The 19,054-nt window shown below is 37.2% G+C and overlaps 1 protein-coding gene across 1 annotated transcript in view; it reads right to left on the reverse strand.

Moving 5' to 3' along the window:
* LOC124170135 overlaps positions 1-19,054 on the reverse strand; it is a 254,629-nt gene that overhangs the window by 115,045 nt on the left and 120,530 nt on the right. The window lies entirely within an intron of this gene.

Genomic DNA, 19,054 nt, shown 5'->3' on the forward strand with positions numbered 1-19,054 from the left:
CAAGTCCACCATACCTAAAAAATTAAGTCTTATAGAATAATAAACTATTGAAAATCAAAAGCAATATATGCTATAAAAACACTGGTACCTGGCGCTAAGATAGAGTTAGAACGTCTATTTAGAGTTTTCGCCTCTTGTTTTCACTAATTTTGCCTTTTTTTTACTCTAAATCCGCGTTACATATTACGATGCTTAAAAATGTCAGTTTTTTTCTTAAAAAAGGGTAAATTGTTGAAAATAAAAAGGAGTATTTGGTTAAAAAAAACATCGTTAACGCAATGTTCTGACTCTGTACTCGTACTACGATGGCATTATTACAGCTTGAAATCAGTTTAAAATTATACAATGCTTAAAAATGTTAATTAATCTTGAAGAAGAGTTAATTATTGAAAATCAAATCTTATATGTGGTTTGAAAACACTGTTAAAGCAATGATATGACGGTGGACTTGCACTAACATAGGGTTAGAATATCTAGTCTAGCAGAGGCGCAGCGAGGGGGGTTTCTGAGGGATAAACCCCTCCCCCCCCAGAGCTCAGAGAAATTTTTAAGTTTAATCCATTTTACTTATTTCGATCAGCATTTCTTATAGAATAGTGTTAGGATTTATCAATCATCCCTCATAAAGCCGTAAAACGTACCATTTTGACTTACCATTATTCTTCAAAAATTTTCCCCCGCAACTCCTCCTTATGCAATACCCCATACACCCGTAAGTATTAGTTGCGCCTAAAACCCCCTCTAGCCTCAATTCCTAGCGGCGCCCCTTTAGTGCAGTGGCATAAATTAAATGATATGAATGATAAGACATAATAATTAAGGCATAGTCCAGTGACGGAGGCCGGGTGCATGTCGAGTTGTGTCCCAAATCGGAGGGAATACCAGTAGGACACCAGGGTAACTCCTCCCTTAAATGCAGCTCACTAATACAGACAAGTTCAAAACATTATAATTCTAATATAAGACATGGTCTCCGACGTTACTTAATCGAACTGATTCATCATAAAATCAAATAAAAATACTTTGTTCTATTCCACACTTTATTTTTAAATACTGCGACCTGGGTGTCTTCATATTATGCTATCATCAGGTGCAATTCGGTGGGTGGCATGCACTTGTATTACCTGAATGGTACCTGATGATAGCATGATATGCAGACACCCGGATCGTAATATTTTATGAACAAAGTGTGGAATAGAACAAAGTATTTTCATTTGATTTTATTCTTATCCTATTTGGGATATGGAGAAGGTTTTCCTTTCGCTAGGCATTGGAGTGACGGAGGGGACCATTGAGACGAGGCTGAAGGCGCATCGACTTCGAATCGGTCAACTTTAAGAATCGGACATTGTGGAGAGGTGTGTCCAGGAAAAGCATAGCCTTCAGGAAAGCCTTCAGCCATAGGAAAGCACGCAACTCGGAAGGACTGGAGTTAATTGGGACAGCATTAATAGGGAAGCCGAGGAGATCCGTCTCCTCCCAAATGACATCATGTTATAATATTTCCTGTAGTTTAGGTCAATGTTAAACAAGTTATAGCCAGCATTTCGATTTATTTCCATTCATCATCAGGGCTATGAAAGAAAAACATGAACAATATAAATTAAAAGGTTAACAACGATATAAAATATTTTTACATAAAAAGGTTACGATCGCGTTTTTTTAATACAATAATATAATTTAATATATATGTAGAATACACGAAAAATTTCTTTATTTTTTTCTTTCATAGCCCTGATGAATGATGATTTAAAATAAATCGAGACGTTGGCTATAACTTGTTTTACATTGACCTAAACTCCAGGAAATATTAAAAAATGTAATAAACAAGGTCAAGATAAGAAGAGAAAAAAATAATTATCCAAAAGACATCTATAGAGATGGAAGACCGCTTTGCACCCAATGGCAATGAATAGCACGAGAGAGGAGGGAACATCGCGAACCAATCAGAGACCACCTACGCTACGCTGTATTTGTAACTGCGAGAGACAGTTATGTCGCCATATTCAGCACTTGCTGGAAATCGGTGTTTTTTTTATTTTTTTGTGTTATGGCGTTAATTTCTTATGTGGTTAATTTTGTATCAACGTATTAGGTAAGTAATTGCTCTTTTTCGTATTTAAAGTGTGGGTTTCCGTCATAGTTCCAGTATGTTTTCGGCAGCGTAGTGTGTGTTATGTCTAGAGAGTGCTCGAATGATTTGGCAATGTCGTGTAAGCACTGTGTAATTGTTTGTATTTCCAGATTGTAATGTATGTAGTTGTTGCGGAAGAACCAGGGGGCGCCCGTGACTGTCCTTAGGGCCTTTTTATGGATTACAGTGTGTTTATGCAAATGTGTGTGTGTGTGTGTGTGTGTGCAATAGATCCACATGCCGGATATCCTTAAGTAAGTAGTATCATTGCCGAGTATAAAATTTTCATAGTGTTCAAAGCTAGGTGTGGGATTTTGAGTAAAGGGAAGGGTGTATAGCTGCAGCGGCTCCTATAGCCTTTTTAATTGCCGCCGTGGTGTTTGCGCCTCAGGTAAGTTTCTCATCCAGGGTGATTCCTAATACTTTTGTGGTGTTTCTTCGGGTGATTCTGTTATTTCCATAGTAGATCGGCGATTTATTGGACTTGGCAAATTGCATGACTAGGTGAAGGAGGAGGGCATTAATATCGGAGCGACATCGGCATAAACAGCCCTGAGAATGATGGGAAAGTCCCCCAACGAAACGTCGGCCTACTCAATGCATACACTGACCCGGTCAACAACCAAAAAAGCTTTCATCCATGCTATTCATCTACATAATACCCCGCAAGCCGCCTAAAAGGCGTGTGGCAGGGGTCTTTGTACACCAGCCGTTTACAATTTTAAAAATTAAGTGCTCTAACGAAGTTATGACTAGCGTTTATAAAAGTCATTTATGGTTGGGGGAAAACGTATTCCCAAATCTATCCGTCTTAATTTATCCGTCTCGTTAATTAGAAGCAATGTGTAATAGTGGGTATATAACATGAATACATTTTGAGGACGATCTACAAAATTCGCCCCTGATATACACTGGGCAAAGTACAAAATATGTATTCTCTTCAGCATAAGTGATCCTACAATATAATGCACTTATAGGGGACAAATATCTCCAACGAGTGTATAGTGATCGGTGTTAGATTTCTGTGTAAGTGTGAAAGAAAGAGCATAAGTGAATTTTGAAATTATTTCTTTTGTTCACTACAAAAATATTTTCTTTACATTTTTATGGTGCGATGTCCTTTCTTTTTCCCCCATAAATTCAAATTCTACATTTTGTCGTTTTAGCGAATATTTTTTCTTCGAAATTCATTGCCAGCTATGGTTAGAATTAAGCAAAATATTAAATTGGAAATGAATAATCGGATAGGAGTAAGAAATACTTAAAAAAAATTCCAAAAATATTCTTGCCATGCAATCTGCGATTACCGAAATTAATTTAAGAGAAGGCCTACTCTTTTATCTGTAAAAAGAAATTTACACGATAATTCAAAACTGAATGTTTCATGAATGTGTACGTGACTTACGGCAGGAACGTCAAGAAATTAAATGAGATTTTTTTGCCGTTATCGCCAGATGACTAAACTTGGCCACAATGTTATCTATTTGGTCGATTTCAATTTCTTTGCACGTGCGGAGGGACGCAGAGTTACGGAATTTCCACGAGAGATGTAGAGTGTTTGAGAGGGAGATAAGAGGTTGAGGATAAAGTTAATAAGATAAGAGATGAACACACGATAAGCAGAGTGGCGACGCATTCTTGAAAGATCGAATCTAGTGAAAAGGGGTCTCCATTACTCCGAGGCAAAGGCGAAGCGAGGGGGAGGTCTAAAGGGGTCCGGAACCCCACGAAATTATGATATCACTATTATGCTCATCAAATTAGTATAATTTTGTTGTTGCTTTTTAAAATAGTTTATATTGTAATTAAGGAACTCGGCAAATTAAATTTCCGCCTGTTTATCGAAAACATGTCCTATTGTATTATTTAATAGGTCTGGCCTGCCCAGTGATAATTTCAACGGCCGCGGTATATTGACCGTGTAAAGGTAGCATAATCATTTGTCTTTTAATAGGAGGTTGGAATGAAAGGTTTAACGAGAAATTGACCGTCGCAATTGCAATCTTGAATTTATCTTTTGAGTCAAAAGACTTAAATATAATTGGTGGACGAGAAGACCCTATAGAGCTTGACAATTATTTTTCTATATTTACTTAGATTAAAATTATTTATTTATATTGAAAAAATTGTTTTGTTGGGGTGACATTAAATATATATTTAACTTTTATCATAAAATTAACATTGATTTATGAGTTTTTCATTTTCACTTTCTATTTGCGACTTCATAAAAGAAAACAAAATAGTGAAAAATCATGAATTTAGAAAATATTTCTTTCACAAATGAAGTTTTTTCGATCATGAAAAATGTTAAAATTAGTTAAGAAAACCCTCCGCTTAGTATCTTACATTTAATAAATATCCTCCCCCTGGTTTATGACCCCCCCCCCCCGAATGAAATACTGTCTATCTCACCGTTCCAAGGAAACGTTTTAAATTGGTTGTCCGATGGACATTTATAAATAGGAAAGCAGAGAAAGAAGTGCGGAGGGAAACCCGGCGTTGACAATGTTCCGCTGTCAAGGAAACGCAATAAAGCGATAAAGACTCAACTTTCTTCCCACGAACGAATTGTTGTAAGTAACTCCCGAAATTTGCTTGGAAGAGATCGGGTACCGTCTGATAAATTTCTAATAAATTCAATATTTCGTATTGATGTGCTTTTTACTGAGACGACCTATTTTAAGTATTTCTTTTTTGATTAGTATTCTTTTTTCCCATCGCATTTCCAGTGCCATTTCTTCATCTACTCATATCTGAGCATAGATTTCTACGTGTATCCTCGCAAGTTTTATACTTACGTATCATGAATACTCATATTGAGCAATTATAACTTAAAGCCTCTATGTTATACTTTTTCCGTCTTTCGTTTCATGAAGATATGAATGCTTGCTGTGGGTCATTGCTCAAGTATTTTTGCTGTTCAATTATTTTTACCTTATTTTATTTCTTTCCATTTGCGACTGTCAGGAGCATAGGACATGCAGGAGGCCTATTTTCGTTCTTTTGTTTCTAAGGCGGACATCTGGGTCACTTATGTGTTAAAAACTATTTTTACCGATGCATTTTATAACCCAAGGGTCAATAGTACATTAGTTCAAATTCGTCTCTCCTCATGGCTATTTTGTTACTACTTTCACTCTTTACCTATTCATATAATCTTTTGAATGAATTCCAATCCATATCTGTACTCCAAATACCGATTCATAAATACATTGAAAAAAATATCCTTGCCTATGGTAGCACTAAGAAAAACGGGATTGCTATAATGAATATTGAAAGTACATTGACACATAAAATCAATTAAAGTATTCGACAATCATCCACTGTCAGGGGGGACCCTGATTGATTTTTTTGTTCCAATGTTTAACATGGCGGACACTGGTTTCAATTACACTTTTTAAAAATATTTTTTTGATCGCTCAAGCGTCATTCCTCTATTTGAATGCGTTTAAAATTGTATGTGCTTACCTTTGACTCTCGTAAACCACACAATGCTTAAATTCTGGGCAATATGAATCCATTCAATTCACCCAGGTAGTTATTTCATTTTACATTCAGTCTTGTTACCCGCAAGGCATTCATTTCAATAAAACTCACTGCTGCAATGGCCGCTTCATATTCTAATTGAAAAAACATCCTTTGCTTGTGGAAGTGTAAAGGAATATGAGATCGCAAGAGGAAAGAATTGGAAGTACTTTCACATGCGATAGATTTAAGCTGACAATATTTATTTATTTTGCAATATTCGATTATTTATATCATTATCATGGCTAACTCTTTTCCCGTTATTAAAAATCTGGTATTTAAAACACGACTCTTTATACTATGTGGATAAAAAGATCCCATTGAAATGTTTCCCACTCTGCAACTATCGCTCAGTGGATATATGCATTTACGTATCAATTGGTCGTTATTTATCTTTGCCCAAATAAGTGACTGATTTACTGGTATTTCATTTAAACTAGCGGGTTCTCTAAAGACCATTAGTTTGTGATAAAAATGGTGAATTAGGTAAGGTGATAATGGGTACCTAGAAATGACAACACCAAACAAATTTCTTTCTCAAAATGGTTTTAAAAATATGCCTTTTCAGATTAAAAGATAGCCGATTAGCTCAGAAATAACTCGGTAGAACACAGTTTAGCTGGAAGGCGTTATCATAAGGAGTGGAGAGCCCATCTTCAGTAAATATCATATGCTTTCAAAAGGATGTGAGTTCTTCTTTTTGAGATTCGTTTGACTGAAGATAAGAAGGGAACGGTAGGAGACTGAATTATCACAGGATTGGCTGCGGCGGAAATTTCTCGGAAAATGAATTTAAACAGAAGCACTGCCACAGTTAGAATATTTAACGAGAGTAATTAGACTCTTGTATATAGGCATATATATCGTGTCATTGAGATTGATCCGAATAATTAAATAAAGCAAACGACAAAAAAAGCGAAATCAATATTTCTCTCTCTACTATTGTTATATTTGTAAATCTCCATTAAAATAACTTATTAAAATATTTGCGAAACTCTCAAATCGCGCCAAATTTTTACTTGATAACCGTATTTGAAGACTGTGCCTCGTGGTTATGACATTAAAAATAACTGTTTTTCAGCAAGTTCGATAAAGTTCCAATTTTTTACTCATGGCCCCGACAAAAAGTAATTTGGAAATGAAAGAATAGACTTTGTAAGTTTCACTTCCCTATTCAAATAGATACGCCCCTGGCTTAGCAACGCAGCTACACCTTCAGGTGATTATGGTCGTAGCTTACACTCCTTGAGGTACACGTGCAGGAGAAAAACCATTCATTAATTGTTAAGAACACTTGGCGCGGGATTAGTCATAAATCAACGTTCATTAAGGAAATATTACCAAGAATGCTGGTTTAAGTAAGAGAAACATTACCTCATCATTTAGTCGATTTTGAAATACACCGAAACATATATCGAGGGCGTAGGGTGGTAATTATATTGCTTCTTAAGGCGATAATGCGTGTTCTTTTATGTAAATCGCGAATTAAGTTAGAATCCTTGAGCTGAGTCGTAATCAAAAGAGTATAAAATAGTTTATCCTTAACCTGTATCTGTATTATATTTGAGACGCAGATGGGATGTTCTTATCTCTGATGCAAACAGGAAATATTACTCAAACGTATAAAATAGTTTCAGGCATAATTCTGTGGAATATTACAATATCCATGATCAAAACACAAATGGTTATTTCCACGATATTTAATTTAACACTTAGCAACTGACCATGGTTTCGACACTTTGTGTTATTTTCGAGGTAATCCAACAAAAACTCTCTCGTTATATATGTATGCCCAGGCCAAGATAGGAGGTGGGGGGCCCATGGAATTGGAGTGGGGGGAGTGGGGGGGGGGGAAACAGTTTAACAGGTGAACAAATGAGTGAAGGCCGAAACCAGAAGACATAACAACAAGGGGAGCGTGAGTGAAGGTCAGGGTTTTGACGTCATGGGGAGGCTTAACTTTAAAAAAGGTGAGTCAGTCCAAAATTAACATCATTACAAAATCCATCCGTGCTATTGGCAACTTCAAATTCTTCCATGAAATCTAATTTAAGCGCTTTGTCAACACAATGTGAAATATCTATGTAAAAATTGCTAAAATGGTTATTCATACCTAAGTGATTAGCAAAACGTGATTTTCCGTCATTATATATAAAACTCCTTCCGTGTGTCCTTCATTCTGTCTTGAATTCTTCTACCAGTCTGGCCAACATAACACAAACAACAGTCCTCACACTGTCCCATCTTGGATATTACTCAAAGTTTCGATTTAGTTTTTGGGTTGGTAGTATGAAGTCATTACGTTTTATCCACTCCACTAAAATTCTCCCCGCACTGCATATATTTCGACTCTCGTGGCTAAATATAGCGTCCAAAGAGAGGCATTGAAGTCGTGAATCTCTCCATTGGCGATATCTTATCTCCCTCTCACTTTGAATCTGCCCTCACCTGCCATTTGTCACTGAAGAGTGAGTCTATCTAGTGCACACTCTATCTGGTGTAAATGCCGCTTTAGAGAAACGACGGAAAAATGTCATTTGCGAGTTGAAGCCCCAAGGCAGATGGGAGGACAACATGAGAAATAGATTTACTCATTAGAAGACATGTAATTGAACATTATCTCTTGTGGATTATAACATTATTGTCTGTTGTACTGACAATTGAAGAAATCAACCCCTGGGATCACTAAAACCACTCGTGGTACACATTCAGGGATGCTGAGTTACAAATAATATTGGGGGTCTTGCTCCGAGAAATTTATAAATAGGGAGTTTTAAATTTTTTAGCATTTAAGAAGAGTCATGTGATGAACATTAGAACTCTGAAAACTCAATGACTCGACACTACGGCGAATATTGACATCTTTTCCTCCCCCCGCCATTACGATTTTTTGGGGGGGGCTCGGGCCCCCTCGGACTCCATGGAGTCGGTTCCACTGTACATATTCCTTATTCTCTTCTCCTGAGTCCATTGTCTGTATCGTCATTTGAATTTCTCACTTACTCATCTACTCAACTCTGAGCACAGATTTTATGTGTATTATATGATTCATTTACGTGAAAAAGAATACATTTAAAAATACGCGAGGCTCACCCTTATACCGGAAAGAAGGTCATTGTTGGGTGAAGAGTTTGAGGGTTCAAAACAAACCCTTCGAGGATACAACACACCAGGGCCGGGAACCAAGCCAGTGGCTTATACGCCCGATCACCCGGGGAGGGGGAGGAGAGGAAGGAAAAAGGATAGAGGCGCCGCACAGTGGTCCAAAATCGAAAAAAGCTGGCCAAAATTAATAACGTCGTACTTTTAGCTAAAACAGCATCAAAAGTGGATGTCTCTTACTGATTTCGATCGTCTGAATCTGATTCGGGCATTATTTTTACGATGTCTCTTCATTTTAGCATTTTTTGAGCTGTTATTTTTTAAACAATTTTTAGAAAATCTCGATATAGATGTCATTGCGATTGGCGATAACTTGGTGTTCGTGGAGAGCTAAAAATAGTATAATTTTAAGGTAAAAGATGTATAAATTATTATTAAAACCCATTATAGAATTTACACGTGAAATTGGTGAGATTCGAACCCGCGACCATCAACATAGTCGGTGAGATACCAAAATCGGAAAAAAATACGCACACTCACTCATTTTTGGCTTCCATGGTTTTGATAAGTCACATTAGATGAAATAAATGACTGATATGAGGAACATTGAGGGAAATAATGTTCGAATTGCAATAAAATCGCTTTCATGTATCACAAAGAACAAATTTTAAAAGAATCGTCGTCCGATGTCACCCCATCGGACTCATTGTCGCTCTGCGAATCACTTAAAATTAGCAAATTTTCACCTCACCTGATAGACTGACATCGTTTTTTGTAACTCCTGAGGTAATTAAAATGTATGATTCAGATATTTAAAGGAGTCTTCGAAAGATATCTTCATAATTTAACATTCTTGGGTATTTTCTTGTACAATGCTCTCGGAATTTCCTCATGTCTATGTTCCTGATCTCCAATGCTTCCTCCGTTAAAACTTCAATTGTAAGAAAGGATTCTTTGGAAATTGCTGTTCCATGTATCAGCACTTTATGTACCATGAGCAGTATATAATACCAACCATAATTGATGCACAGCTCAGCTATTTCAATGCAAAACTGGCTTAAGGCTTCATTATTTATCTCATAGCCGAAGGACAGAGATTTTAATATCACTGAAAGACTATGAATAAGTCTTTCATCGATACCTGTCGTGAAAATTACAAATCACATTAATAATTACATTTCATACACATAAAGCATTTATTCGTAGATTTTTCAAAATCATGGAAACGGGTCCAATATTTCTTACTTGTTGATTATAATTTTATATTTATACGTAATTTCATCTTGTCTGAAATGATATCCTGAATTAAACTTCACTTTTAAAAATATGATGATTGAGATTAATGAGTGATTATTTTTATACACTGCATATATTCACCGACTGTGCATGCACGGAAATCATTTGCACTCACTAGATGCGAGAGGGAGGTATTGATATGCTTCTGGAGGGAATTTCATTTCCTTCTGCAACCAGCTTTTGAACATCTCTTTGAAATGCTCATCTGTCCTCGACCTTTGATTCCACTTTCTCAGGTGTTTCTAGAAAACATTCTTATCACAAAACGCGTCATAATATTTTTTGCATGCTTGATTTCATCTTGTTCTCTCGTTTTCTTATATCATGTTTTCAAATATTCCACGACATATTCCTTCTTCTTAGCTCATTAATATTCTTTTCTCTCTGTATATTTATTGTACACCGCAAGGTACGAAAAAATTTGCGGCACCCATAATTCAAATTTAACACGAGTATTTACGGCTGTAACGATGAATGTGATTTCTAAAAGTTGTCTTTTCTAACCAATAATAAACCGGAAATTATGAGTTGACATTGAATAAAATATATACAAGCTTATATAGACTCGCCTCTGAGTTTCCGGCGTATCGTGAAATTTGAATGCCAAACATTGCCAAAGCAAGTGCTTTAATTATCTGGACAGGAGAGGTTTCTCGAGTTAGCCGTGTTAACACAGTTCGGAGCACAGCACTTTTTCACTAAGAAAATCATTAATTATTACTGAGTGGGAAATATTCACCACATCCATGCAATGGCTCTGGTGAGGGAGGCCGTCATCCTCATTCCATTACTATTAAAAAATGCACTTGCAAGATTCACGCTCCATTGGTGAGTTTAGACGAATTTTTCCCTCCGAATTCAATCCTATCTACGTCTATGGGCTGTTGAAACGATTCTGTGAACAATTCTTGGCATTAGGGAGCATTTATTTCTCTTAACGCCAATACCTTATTTCGGAATAACGTGCTGACAACGCTGTACAGCATGTAAGGGATCTCTCCTCTATAAAAATATGAGGAAAGTTTTGCAGAGAAAAGCATCTTGTGGTTACTGTAAGTTTCTCGCATAAGGACTTAAGTAGTCACTTTTGATCACTCATATAGTTTCTCACTAAGAGCATGGAAACCGGCCCTCATTGGTTTCATGAATATTTGAAGGTGAGTGCACAAACGAGAAGTGTGCATACGATAGGCGTGAAGCACTTGATTTATGTAATCGTACAGGATGTAGGATAATACTAAGTATACGCCATGCAAGTTTGACCACCGATACAGGAATATTTGAGCGATAATGCCACTGTCTCCCGCCGGCCGCCGGCCAGCCGCCCTTAGCGGAGCGGTGCACCGCTCAACTTAAAACCCTCTAGATGTCGGATAGGCAAGTATAGGCAAGATTTTTTTTCTCCATCTTGTTGTACATACTCTTCCTAAGGATTCAGCATAGGAGTCTTCGAGGGGCACGGAGGGGCACAAAACTATATCGACACATTTGACTAAAAATAGGCCCAAAAATAGCTAACATTATAAATAATTAAATATTGTATGAACTTTCCATTCTATTCGGGTTTCTTCACCGCGTTTGTTGTATTTTGAAGACAACAGTTTCGCCGAAATTACAGTCGGCGTCCTGAACCTGACGACGCCTGTAATAGACCTGAAGACGCCGACTGTAATTTCGGCGAAACTGTTGTCTTCAAAATACAGCAAACGCGGTGAAGAAACCCGAATAGAATGGAAAGTTCATCTAACCAACGCCGCGAAAATCTTCGAACCTAAATTAAATATTGTTATAATAAATTCTGAAACGAAAAAAACATACTATATTATTGTTAAAAAATATGCAAAATTACCATATTAAATTGAAAAATGAATCCCATGAAATTAAAATAGTCATTTATTAAGTTAAATTACCCTAAAATCGACTATTTCTACGTCTCGGGCGTTTTAGGCTGAACATGCCCATGTTTGACGGGTTACACAGGCCAGCATAATAATCACACGGACCTATCAGGTACGAAATATTATAGGCCATATTCTGTAGAATTCGAATACATAATTCAAAACTTCCTCGTAAAAAGTTGAAAAAATGACTTCTGGCCAGCTTTTTTCGATTTGGGACCACTGTGCGCCGCCGCGATGGGAGCCGACGCCTCTGGGAAATGATAGGAACGGAAGGGACGGGACGAGGGAAAAACACCCCAACGCTATAGAAGCGAAGGAGGCCCTGCTATAATTAGCGAACCCAAGCGTGAGCTATTAATGTTCTACCAATCCTAGTGGATTTTCCTATGAGGAAGAAAAATCCATCGATCGAATCGGTAGATTCTTTGTTGGGTAGTTAACAGGGTTGGATATTTCGTAAATTGTAAAGAAGTAAAGACAGGATGAATTATGTTGCAACGAGAAACCTTATCTGATTTTTCGGCCAAAAAAATATGAAAAGCTGTGCTCAAGGAAATTCCCACATAGTAATCTAATTACTAGTCCAACTCTACTAAAAATTTGAAGAAAATTCGTATTCATTTCTGCAGTAAAAGCATTCGTCACACACAACGGCGATACTCACTCATCGAAGACGTAACAGCCTATCTGGCGAGACCACTGTGTTTTCAAATTGAGTCAAAGTGCCTTCTGAGCAGCTCTCCCATATTTATATTTCCGTGCAATTTTCAATCCAGACATAGGGCCTTGCATTATAAAAAAATTGACTAGATTCGATTGAACAAAAGACAGGTGAACAGCGTATGAAATAAATAATTGCGACCTGGCGACCTCGTAATTTACCGCAACATTTGTCATTTTGCTGTGTATTTCCTTCTTTTTCTGCCTTTTTAAAAATGTTTTTACTCCCTTTTCAACCATTTTTTCGTTGAAATTTACTACAGGCAGCGGCTAACACACCATTGGAAAGAAAATATTACGTTGTAGCTGCATAGCAGTATATTTTTGAAAAACATTATAAATAAGTACCTCATCGTACAAAGCAACGCAAGGACTCGTAAAATGAAAAATAATAAAATAGCGTTTTCTGCATAAGTTGTATTTAATGGAGAGAACCACTCTCACATGTAAAATCTACTTTTTTAAGGTTCACGTTGGGACAATACGGGAAATAGATTTAGACATTGCATATATATTGGAGAATATGTTATAACCCTTGAATAAATCCTGTATTGCCGTGAAAATTGTTGTACTGGTAACTGAAGAAACAACCCCGTTGATCACTAACACGACTTGTAGTATACATTTCTTATTCTTCTTCTAACTCTATCGTATGTATTCCATTTTGGCTGCCTTTCTCTCATCTCGACATTTCTGAGCAGAGATTCATGTGAATTTATGATTCATTTACGCGAGCTATATACTTTATTAGCACGTGCAGACATCTATTTTAGCGATAGGAGATTTTATAATCGAAATTCCATTAATTCCAAACATTTTAGTCTTTCAGTATTTCATTGGATAAAGCAATACAGGGCAAGGACAGATCATGGATATCTTCCGGGGGAGCACAGAGGTCTGACAGGCAAACGGTATTCCCACATTTGAGATTATAAACAACATTATAAACAATTGCTTCAGGAAATATTCTCTTCACTTTAATATTTAAAGTTATAAGTATGAAACTTGAAGATTTAGGCTCCGTAATACACAAAAAAATGGAATTAATGAAAACCGTATTAAAATGCATGTTTATAACTTAAGCGTCTTTTGGGGGGGGGGGAAAGCACATTCCCATACCCTTAAATCAACTTATGCTTGGTGGGATGCTACTCGAATTTTACAAATATTTATGTGTTATTTTATCAATTATTTCACTCATTATAACCTTGTACTGCGCAGGAAGAGTTTTTCAAACATTTGATTTGGGAATTGGCAAGTACTGTGAAATATTATGAAACAGTTACAATAGACAACTATAATAAACTGGATACACTTCAACCTAATCGCATTATATTCCATGATAACGAGTCTCGTTTAGAAATTTGGGATGAATATTCACCAACAATTACGTCCTGTAAATGTGCGGAAAATGTGTGGAACGGAATGGAACAATTGGTTCGAATGCAAACGAAGAATATTTAAAGTTTTAACTCAAATTCATGTCAACTGCACATGAGTCTGAGTCCCGAGTCCTTGAGTTACGGGCATAAAGAAAAGTCATTGCTAATTCGTATAGCAAACTGAGCGAGAGAATGTCCATAGGAAATATTGACACTAAAGCTGGTTAAGGAAAAATTACCGTAGTGTTTGGTCGATTGTGAAATACACCAAAAAATATCGAGAGAGTAGTGCTGTACTTATCCTAGAGACAATCAGGCGTGTTTTTTCTCAAATCGTGAATTATGGAGGAATTCTTTTACTGCCTCTTAAAAAAAGAGTTTAAAATACAAATATCCGTAATCGGATCTTGTAACGCTGATGGCTCTATGACGCAAACATATTACTTGAAGTTGCCATTTAGTTTTTGTATGCCATGAAGTCATAAAGAAGTTATTCTAGCCCATTCACCAAATTCTCATCGCTCTTCAAGCATTTCAACTCTCGTGGCTAAACTCAGCGTCCAAAGATGAATTCAACATGATTTCTACATGATTTCTCGCAAGCCGCCTAAAATACGTGTGGCAGGGGGTTTTAGGGCATTGAATAAATAAAAAGGAAATGCTCCAAGGAAATCACGGAGAGCATTTAATGAAATCCTTTACGGTTTGGGGGAAAAACGAATTCGCATGTCTAACCGTTCGGCAAAACATCTATCTTAATTTATCGCTTATGTCAGACCGGGAAATATAGTTCGTCTCTAACATAATGTTCTCCATGTCGCTCTTAAAGATATCCATTCTCAATAGGTCTCTAGACAAAATTTTAATATCCCTTAAAACACTAACTAAAAATCGTAAAATATAGTAAAATTGTCATAAAGGCCACTTTAACGCACTCATTTCACATATTTTCTTAAGAATTTAGAAAAGAAATGACCGAAACAGTTCCAAAAACACACCCACTTCAAAACGTAATTCCATTGGCCAGCCGGAAAGTGACGTCAGCTCATGCAATCGTGTGGGAAATCCAGTGGCCTTGCGCATTGTCACCAAAGTTCTCGGTTTATTTAACGACTTTAACGAGAGGTTTTATTTCTTATATATCTTTCGGAGGTTTTATCGTAAAAAACAAATGCCACGGAACCTGGTTTCACCAAGGCTGACACCGGAAACTTGCCGAAAATTACAACGGCAGCAATGTTTACTTACATAAGCAACAGAAATTGCTACATGCATGCTGAAAGCCGGGGAGTGAATATGCATAGCTATGGAAATATAATATCGCCGGCTCTTGTAAAATACATATTAAATGTGTTTATGAAATTTAACAATGAAATTCCACTTATTAGGGTCGGACGAGAAGATTACGCTGACGACGCCATTGGCACAATCTAAACATATGTTCAGATTGCCATTGGTTGCGTGCAAATTATGCACAATGAAAACGAATGTATCGTTCGAGCTCGTGTGTGCCCCGAGCACAACTTATTATGTGGAGGCACGAGTTTTTGAGGAGGACGGTGAGGTGGAAGTTAACAGCCTTTCTTGCAATGATTGCATAGCTAGTTCTGAGATCAGTTCAAGTATTGTGTAAGTAGGGCTGGGCAAAATTGAAATGCACAATACCTGTGACTTGGGAGTTTGAAATCTAAAACAGTATTTGAAATACTTTTTGAAATTAAAAAAAACATTTGTTAGCCGGCCGGTCGACGGCCGACAGAGTGCTTCGGTAATATTTTTACAACACCTTCCCTAGGTATTTCGCTGGAATCCTCATTCCATGGACAGGTGAAACTTATTTCAGTTCCAAAAAATGTCTTCAAAAAGTAAACCACGGCATCACCTTATTCATTAATCTCCAGAATTTTCCCTACATAGTGAGCAACTGACTTTTTGGTGCTGAATCTAGACAGAATCCAATCTCCACTTTGAATGTTAGTCACCGAATTTGTTAAGCTTTTTCGACCCATGCTATCTTGTTTCAGGCATTAATACCATGTCGTCTACATCCTCCTCGTCAGGAGACATCATATCCAATGCCCTATCATAATCAATCAACAAACTGAAGTAAGCTTTCTTTATCAGATGAACCTTCAAAATAAGACTTAATGAGAGGACTCTAATTCAAAGACCTAGTTTTTATAAACTTCGGTGTTTTGCAACATTTATTTAAGAAAGTTTAACGCAAGAACTGCCAGACAGAAACTAAAAGTTGGGTAAGTGCGGCAGGGGGTCGCACTTACCCCAGGCAACGGGGTCGCACTTGCCCCGGAAGGTAGGAATGAATGGTTACGACGGGGAAAGTGCGACCCCCCATCTAAACTAAATATAATGACCCGAGTTCCTAATTTAAAGTAAAGCAAGGAAAACCAATCCATGAAGAAGAGAAAACAAGATATAGTTCTTACCTAACACCTCCGATGCGTTGATTCAGAGGGAACTGCGGTATAGCCTCTCCTCACAACCAAGTAAGACTACGAGATGAACGGACGGGTATATTTCCTAAGCATGTGGAACGAGAAATTATGGGATAAGTATTACAAAGTCGTTGGCTCTGGTTTCATGACAATGTGTGGAATATGTTGCACGACCGCCACCTGCTTCGAGAACGGAAATACGATTTACCTGAAGGGGGGTCGCACTTACCCCGCAGTCGCACTTACCCCACCTCACCTTATGGAAACTAAGAGATCTTAAAAAATATTTAACCTGTTTTTGCTCGTAAGGATAGTTACAAATAGTACACGAGAAAGGTATGTTTTAAAAATATATATTTTATTTTTTAAAGTAAAACTTCTCAAATGTTGCTCTATATGGTTGCATTAGTCTCCTTGAGGAATACAAATTTTTCAAAAAGTGTCGGACAGACATCCCCTCGAAGTGGATAAAGCCAGCAAGTGAATAAACTTTCCACTGGTGAAGATGAGGTATAGGATTGTGTCAAATCTGATAAACAATGCGTTAATATTAGAATTCATTTTTTTCATTCATTCACATTCGTCGGCACTTTCTCATCCGAACCAATCTTCGTTCTAAGTCTTGGGTGACCGTATGAAAATATTTATTTGGAGAATTTCTAGTCGTATTTCTGCACTTAGGCACAATGCAGTACTTGAAGCTATACGCTGCGACATATCGAGGAATAACTACGACACGAAAAATACGGCGTAATAACCACAATATCTCCACTGTAAACTTCAATAATGTGCACGGTCAAGGTGGTTAAGAACAACACTATTGCATGAGCTGACGTCATTCAAGATGGCGGCGGTGCGAATTACGTTTTTCCTTGATGGCTTGTGAGACGTATTTTAAATGCTCATAATAAAATAATAGATGACTTTACAGCCATATTGTTATAACTTTTAGCTTAATAATTACACCTACTTTTCAGAAACGTCTTTACCTACATAGGTGTTCAGAGACCTATTGTTGAAACAATTTAACCCTCTGAGTCTCCAATGGCTCCCAGCCTAATTCGCTTAACATCTGGGTAACTCTGTACGTGCGTTCGTAGCGGTTTTTGACGAACCATGCAGACTTCCTTTGTAATTTATTCAGTTCGCAGATTAAGTCTTTCTGCACCGGATCACATTAGCTCGCTGCGTATTCGAGGTGCGGACGGCCCAGTGTGAAATAGCACTCTTCTTTTACTTTCCCATCCAAAAATCTTTCCACAATACGCATTACGAATCCTAATTTATTCAGGGCTATGCCCCAAATATTTCTTATATAAGTTCACCGCGATAGGTTCAGGTTTATCGTACACTTCCTCTGTTGCCTTTATGTTAATACCATCCACAGCATAAACACATAGTTTAAGTTGGACGCTGCACAAAATATACCGACATGTATTTGCTCAGGTTAAGTTCGAGTCCCCACTTTTGACTCGACAAATAAATATTGTTTAAATCCGATGATAGAACTTTATAGCCGGAGTGATCAGTAATTTCGCGATAGAAGAGAGCGTCGTCAGCAGATAAACGTATTTTACTGCTAATTCGGGAGCAGAGATCATTAACGTATATAATGAACAAAAGTGGGCCGATTACGGTTCCTTGTGGAATACCTGATGTCACTTAAACTACATCAGAGCTGATTTCGTCAAGAACTACTTTTTGTTTATGATCATTCAGAAAGTCGTGTATCCAGTTAACCACTGTTTCGTTTAATGCGCGTGACTGTAATTTCTATAAAACTTTAATGTGAGGTACTGTGTCTAAAGCTTTCTTCAAATCTAGAAGTAATGCATCAACTTGTCTTTTCGATTCTCCGGATTTCAGAACGTCGTAAAGAAAGAACGCGAGCTGTGTTTCGCATGATCTACCTTTTCGGATACCGTGCTGACAGCCATGGAAGAAGTTACGACTGTGCAAGAAAGTAATGATATTGCTAACGACGATAAGCTCAAGTATCTTGCCTATAATCGATGCTAACGATATTGGACGATAGCTGCCTGGGTCATGTCTGTTTCCCTATTTCAATATCGGCGTATCGCACAAATTTAAGATGGCAATATTTCCCCTTCAGATTCTTTCTATATCATTCCAGAAAATTCTTGAACTGATAACTGATGAAATAAGCCCCATAATAGTTAACTAACCCGACTCATAGTACACATTTTTATTCTCCTTCTTAGTCTATTGAATATATCGTATTTCGCATGCCTTTTTCTCTTCTCATTATGTATGAGCACACATTTATGTGAATTCATGATTTAGTTACGCGAGCCTTTCACATTCCCAGGTCACCTTGACGTTCTTTTAAAGACGGCATATTTTAGCATTGAAATTCAAAAAGTTTCAAACATATTTGCCTTTCAACATATAACTGGATGTAGCGATACATGATTGATAGGAGCTGACTCCAACAGCGCATTATTTAATTGTTGTGTTATCGGTGCACTAATATTTTACAGTCTTATACTGAGAATTAATATTTTACAGGAACATTTG

This window comes from Ischnura elegans, chromosome 13 (genome assembly GCF_921293095.1).
Source record: "Ischnura elegans chromosome 13, ioIscEleg1.1, whole genome shotgun sequence".
Taxonomy (NCBI): Eukaryota; Metazoa; Arthropoda; class Insecta; order Odonata; family Coenagrionidae; genus Ischnura; species Ischnura elegans.